Consider the following 7,012-nt stretch of genomic DNA (forward strand, 5'->3'; position numbering starts at 1 on the left):
GCCTACTCTTGTTCTGTGCTCTCATCTCGCCAAGAGTTCTCTCTTTCTGCATGAATCTGGCTTCCTAGCACTCACCACAGGACATCCCCCTATTCCCCACCCCCTGCCCTTGCAGGTAAATTGCCCGTTCAGGAAAGGTCCATAGTTATTAAAGTACACTAAGGCAGTTTTTCTCAAATGGTTGTCTTAGATAAACCATACCAACAGATCAAGTCAATCATTAGCAAACAATTTAATTAGCATTTGCAAAGCACTTTATGCCTCCCTGGAAACTAAGTGTCATAAAAAGGTATGGCTCTGGACTTTTCCTACTAATACTTGCTCTGTATTTATAACTGTTTTATGGCAAACAAATTCAACCAGTGCAATTTTGCTCTTTTGTTGTCCTTCAGCTAGAGGACTGCGTAAGTTCAGCCTAGACAGCTAGTCTAGATATGAATGACTAATATCTGGGGTTCTCACCAAGCCAGAACATTTAGGAAATTGAGAAATACAAACTATCTAACCAGTTGATTGTTGCTTTGGCATCTACTGTTCTGTTTATGAATCTTATGTTGCACCTTATTCCACACACACCATGGTTTTGTGTATTTTGGATTCTGTAATGACTCTTCAGTAAGAGATTACCTGATAAGCTAATTGTTGATGTTGCATTACAGCTGATGCTTTTAAGATATGGTTTGACAATTAATAATTTTTGGAGGGAGGTTATTGCACTAGCTGAAAGATCTAAAAGGATCTCCCTAAACTCAAAAGGTATAATATGACAAAGCTGAACAAAAATTCCTAGTTATTGGAGAATATTTAGCGTACAGTCCTATGTTTTTAGAGCAAGAAAAGTTTAGACCCTGTGCTTGGTGGAGGATGCTGGCTGTTGTAAGATTTATGCATTTATTTACTGATTTAAATGTCCATAGCACTGTGCTCAGTTTTAAAGCACACAGGCAACCATTATTTCCTCCATCCCTGCTATCCCATGTGACTGCTTCACCTTTCCTGATACCTTAAAAACAACAACCAAAAAAAAAAAAAAAAAAGTTTTGCTGGGCCTGATTTTTTTTTTTTAACTTGCATGTGTATTTTAAGCTTACTTAACTCACAGCACCATTGTGATCACAGGAATAAAATGGAGTTTGCTGCTTCTTGATGGGAAAGATAAGTTTTCTATATTCTAAAGTATGACATTTCTAACTGTTTTAGGGCAACTCCAACAATGCCCTCTCTGTCACTGAGTGACATAAAGTACATGTCCGAATTAGTCCAAATTAATCCAATTCAGCCTGTCCCGTTCTTCTTCTTCCCCAAAATGTTGTTCCTATCACCAGGAGAGGTTGCCAACCTAAGGTGAACTGGGGCAAGTTGTGAGTCCCTGTGCTCAGTGGGGCGCACATGTTTCCCAAGAGTTCCCAGGGAGGTACAAAAGGATAGGCAATTGGAAATGCAGCAAAAACATTCCTAAACACAAATTAATTATCCCCAAAATTACCAGCCCTCTGAAGAAGTTCCTTAGTCCTCTCAGCCAGCAGGAAATTCAGTGCCAGCTGATGTTGCATCACTGTAGTACCACTCAGTTCCTGACTTGTACTTTAAGAAAAACATAACCAGGTGAAGGAACACCAAGCTCATGGCTGTGCCCATGAATCAGACTTACAGGAATAGCCAGTTCCTGGCTCAAGCCAGCTCTCTAGCTACTCCCATAAGGGTTAGCTACCTTTCCTGTACCTTGTTTCCCTCCTTTCACAGTCATGTTCCTAGTCTTTCCAAGGCCTGATTTTTTTCCCTCTCAAGTCCTTCTTTGACCACTCTGCCCCCAAGAATTTCATCTTCATCTGGACTGAGGCCCTTATGATGATGAATATTCTGTCTGAGGCCATTATCCCTTCTGGTCAACAGAGTTGGGTAGGACTGAATTGTACGACAGATGCAGAATGAGGTGAGGAAATCGTTCGGTGTACATGTCAGTCACTTGGCTTGCCTTTTGGGCAATTCTCTGAGATGTCATTGTCTATACTTTACTCAGTTTTCTTTGCTTTGACCTTGGGGCTGTAGAGTGCCCTTGCCTCTCACCAAGCCATAGTTTGCTTCATTTTGAGTTCTTTATTTCATCTTGTTGAAGCAACCTGGAGCCTGGATGCAGGCATGAATTCCAGTGGAAACCAGTCTTTTCTGCCGGGAGAGGTTACCAACACATCACCCCGCCCTCTGACCCTATTTTCTGCAGCTTTGGAGGTTTTTTTCACTGTATCTCAGCAGCTTCTGGCTTCTTCCATCACCGCTAGTGCAGTCCTTGGCTCTTGACTGTAGCATAAGGACATGGTATGGGCCTTTCTCCCAGGGCTAAAGGGAAGAATCTTTCCTCTGATGTGTTTTGTACACACACTTAGTCTGTCAGCTGTAATGGATGGTAAAGTTCATCTGTTTTCTGGAAGAGTACGGCTTAAAACACTTCATAGAAACTTGTAGTAGACAGAAGATTGCTTCACCTGTCATCAGGATATTCTGAAGACACATGAAAAAGAAAGACATTGTGCAAAGCTGAAAAAGAAGATGGAAAGTCTCTGGCCATTCTAACTCTGTCCCAGCACAAGTCTCTTTAGCACAGTCTCAAAAAGTCTGCGTTGTTCTATCAGTCCAGCCAACACAAAGTGCACACAACATGACAAAGGAAACTTTTGCTGAACTTGGGTGCTCCATAACTTGCTGCTTGTCTTGTTTAAAGAAAAATTTGCTCTCTGGTGGAGTTCATAGATATTGAGAATCAAGTTTCCCACAATTTCTTATCTACAGTGATGGTATTGACCCACACACATAGGTACAAAAATGCACCAACTCATCTTGAATGCACACAAACCTGAACTAGCACACATATCAACCAAACAACCAATGTTTGGGCATTTGGGTGAAGTCCTATGTTCTTGAAAAAAAATCTAGGAGGAGGTGCTTTGCCCTTTTATCTTTTCCAGCAGCTAACATCCTTGGCCTGACAAGTGGACTCACACAACAGCAAACATTAGGCTACTTACTATAAGGGAAATTCTATCCCATGACATGTGTGGGCTGGTACGAGAAGAAGTCCTTGGCAAGAGCAGGCCGTCCTAACGCAGCTAATTTCTGATGCTGGTGTAAAGCACACCCTAAGTTTCCAGAACTCACTGATTCTAGGACCTGATTAGGATGTATCAGCAATATTTGGCAATACTGCTAATGGAAACTGACTTGTTTACAAAAGGTAAAATAGTAGCCTCCAAAATAGGGATTTGGGGTAAGGACTCTACTACATACATGCACCCACCCAAGAATTTCATCTGTTCCCATCCAGTCATTCAGTTGTGGCATTGCAATGACAAGTTGGTAGACTCAGGATTCAGAACATGAGTTTTTAACCTGTCTCAGATAAGAAAGTAATCCAGTCTCTGGACAGAGAAGAAAGCTTGGGTCTTGCATTTCCTTCTTTTCTGGTGGTCAACGCAAACATGATGCATGCTCACAACATTGCTTTTAGAAGGCTTCCCTTCAAAAAAACAAACTCCCTAGTGCTTAAAGGGCACTTTGTTTAGACCAGTCCTCTCTCCACGCAGATGTTCACCATGAGGCAATATAACCTTTGAACACTCATAGATTCTTCCTCTGTGTTTAGCAACTGCCTTGTCTCTTTTGCACAAGCCTTCTGTGTTTTTAGTACACCAAAATTTCTCTCGAGTGTTAGCCTAAGCCTGCCTCCACCCTGTGGCTGAAAGCAGAACTGATCTAACTCCCAGAGGCACTTTGTACTTGGCACCTGCTCAGGGGCTCTGTGTGCATGCTACTTCTGCAGCACTCACAAAGAGGTGATACCTTCCTGCTAAAGCATCTTCTTAGTTCTCAATTCTATGGTGTGGCCATAGAGCTGAGAACTTTATAGTTTCCAACTGACATTTCCTGATTCAGGCTGACCTGGCCAAACTCAAGGAGGAACTGCAGCTGTTTCTTCAGCATCACTGGCTGCTCTAGAAAACAAGGCAGACCCCTGTGTCAACGTGGTCACATTCCCAAACGTGTCTCCTGGGCCTACCCACCCTCTTTCTTCCTTTACTCATTTCCTTTCTTCCTTCTCCCTTATGCACCAAATCACTCTTTACACAGGTCAAGAATCTCAAACTTTCCCACATGCCAAGCAGCCCAGCAATCGGGGAGCATTCCAGCCAAATTCAGGACCTCATACTCTCCACATGATCGCCGTACCACACAGTCTTGTGGTGCATGCACTCAAAGGGAGACCCCTGCCCACCAGACCTTCCATAGGGGTTGGGGGTCCCCTGCTGAAGCTTCAGCACACAATACCAGCAAGAACAAGACACAATCTCACTCCCACATGGCACATGCACAACATCCAGCAAATATTCTTGTCTTTCAGTCTACTCTGCATTCCAAACAGCTTCATGTCCAAAGGGGGGGGGGGACACAAACTAGCTGACACACAGCAAGACATGTCTTGTACTCACGCGCATTGATCTTTAAACAAATCCCACATTTTGTGGCTCCTGGTGCACCAGTGCAAGATCCTGCATGCAGATGTCCAAATTGGTATACCAACATTTTTTCTGGCACACTGGGCTGTGCCCTAGCCCAGGCAGCCGAACCCTGCACCATCGTTTCCAGTGGTGCTCATGGGGTGATTTTGCAAAATCCTGAACTCCTGGTGCCCCAACACAACCTGTGTGCAGTGAGACTGATGGGCTCGACAAGCACCTCCTGACATTCTGCCCCATGAGATGGCAAGTTTTCTATGCAAGAGAGAGAGAGAGAAATCTCTCACCCGCCTCAAGCCCCAAAGCAGGGAACTCAGCCATCTTACCATCCTTGGCCCATGTACCAGTGCCAATCTTATGCCATTGTCCTCATTACCTGCCACTCTCCCTGGGCTGTGTGGCCCTGGAATTTACCCCCAACTTCTAGCTGTACCACCAAGGTGTTCGTGTGTTTCTTTCACCATAAATTTACAAGCACCTGAATATTACCCGATCAATAAAATGGAGTTACAACATTGGTGGCTTCTTATTAGATATTGGGCAAACATTTTAACTGAAGGGGTCATATGTTAATGTAGGTTGTTTATATAAGCATTGCAATCCTAAACTGTCAGGGTCCAGGGACAGGATATGGTGGCCAGAGACAAGAGTAACAGAGGCACCAGGACCAGGGCAACAGAACTTCAGGCAATACAGAGTCCTAAAGTAAAGTGCAATAGCAAAACCAATCAGAGTCATAGTTTGGGACAAAGTCGGGAACCACAAGGATGCACCAGGACAGAACAAGAACATGGTTAGGAACTAGCAAAAGGTTGAGAACTAGAAGGACAAACAGAGGTGCAAGTACCTTGGACAGGATAACAGAGTGAGAGATACAGCAAGGCATGATGCAGAGCAAGCATCAGGCAAGATACAGGCGCTTGAGGCAGGATGTGTGGCTTGGCAGGGTACAGAGCAAGACAAGGTGCACAGCAAGATACAGGAGACGGCAGGAACCAGATGCAGCAAGGGTCAGGCAAGATGCAGGAGCTGAACCATAGCTAGTAGGCAGACCTGCAGTGTTGAGGCAACATGAAAAGGCAGGTAGGATATGGGTCAGGCACAACAGCAAAGCAGCCTGGTGGTGCAGGCAGTGTAGCATAATCTGTACTACTAAGGCCAAATCTAGAGGGGAGAGCTTGCTCTTACATAGCTTTCCACCAGGACTCCCAGCTGGTACTCAGGAGACTGAGAGCTCCAGCAGGACCTGGACCACTTGATCCTGCAAATAAAGTGCCGGTTGTTTTGGTTCTGAATGCAGGTTTAGAGTAGGAGCACAAATACAGTGAATTCTTAGAACATTTAAGTGATATGCCACAGTATTTTAACTATATATTATTACAGGCAGGTAAATTTCAGGGGTGTGTATGTAGGGGGGGAACTGTGTGTTTGTCAACTGGTGCTCACCTGTTGTTTTGAACTACAGTTCTCAGTGTTCCTGACCATTCATCATGCTGGCCAGATTGATGGAAGTTAACATCCAACAATCCCAGATTTTGGGAGGCTAGTGTGAGAATCTTTGGGAAGTGGCAAGGCACCTATTTGCATACAAAATATCTTAAATTAAGCCTGCAACGTTTGCAGGAAAGCCATAAGATCCTTGTCCATTGTTAATAGATTCCCAGATTCTAGATGACATAGCATATACTATGATCTCTACATTTCAAATAGAGCCGAAGTTGATAACAACTTTCAGAAGTGAACACTTGGCTCATCTTTATCAAGCAATTAACATGCTCACAGACAGTAAAATAACTACTTAGGAAAGGAAGCTATTCCAGATGGATTCTTTAAAAAACAAATACTGTATACTATTTGCAAATCATCTGAAAGTCACACCATCATGCTGATAACTGGAAGGCAACTGTATGCTCTTTTTTTTTTTTTTTTTTTTTACAAAGCTGTCAACTACCTGAAGTGCTGTTAGAGGACTATGTTCTATTTGAAGGGTTGTCCATGCCAGTGCCATTATAAAGAACCACCAGGAGAAGGAGCTGGGCTCATCCTTGAACTGCATATGAAAAGCAAACTAAGCAGTCAGGCTTAGTTTGTATCTATACAGATCTTAATTTCATGCACATTAGTTTTATCTTTTATCCTGTTTTGTGATACTAATTACCAAAAAAGACGACAGACAAGAAGCGACCTCAGTACAACAAAGGTGATACGAGATAAAAGAGAGCTGAAAGCACTTTTTAAAAGTGTCACTTACATCGCCCCCTGAGTTGGCGTCCAATTCAATATTAATTCCAATTCATTTGCATCACCTTTCCTGTTCTTTCCACGCTGAATAGTTTCGGTAAATTGACATGCCAAACAGAGCGCCAGGGGGCGTGCGTGTTCGCCTAATCGTCTCTATGGCGTCGCTCTATCCTTTTCATCTCCATGGCGATAACTCTATACTCCCTGAGGGTGGGAAAACGGGAGCCGAAGAGCAGTCCATCTGCCCGCTCTTTTCCTAGCTC

This window comes from Varanus komodoensis, unplaced genomic scaffold (genome assembly GCF_004798865.1).
Source record: "Varanus komodoensis strain SLA01 unplaced genomic scaffold, ASM479886v1 scaffold3, whole genome shotgun sequence".
NCBI classification, from domain to species: domain Eukaryota; kingdom Metazoa; phylum Chordata; class Lepidosauria; order Squamata; family Varanidae; genus Varanus; species Varanus komodoensis.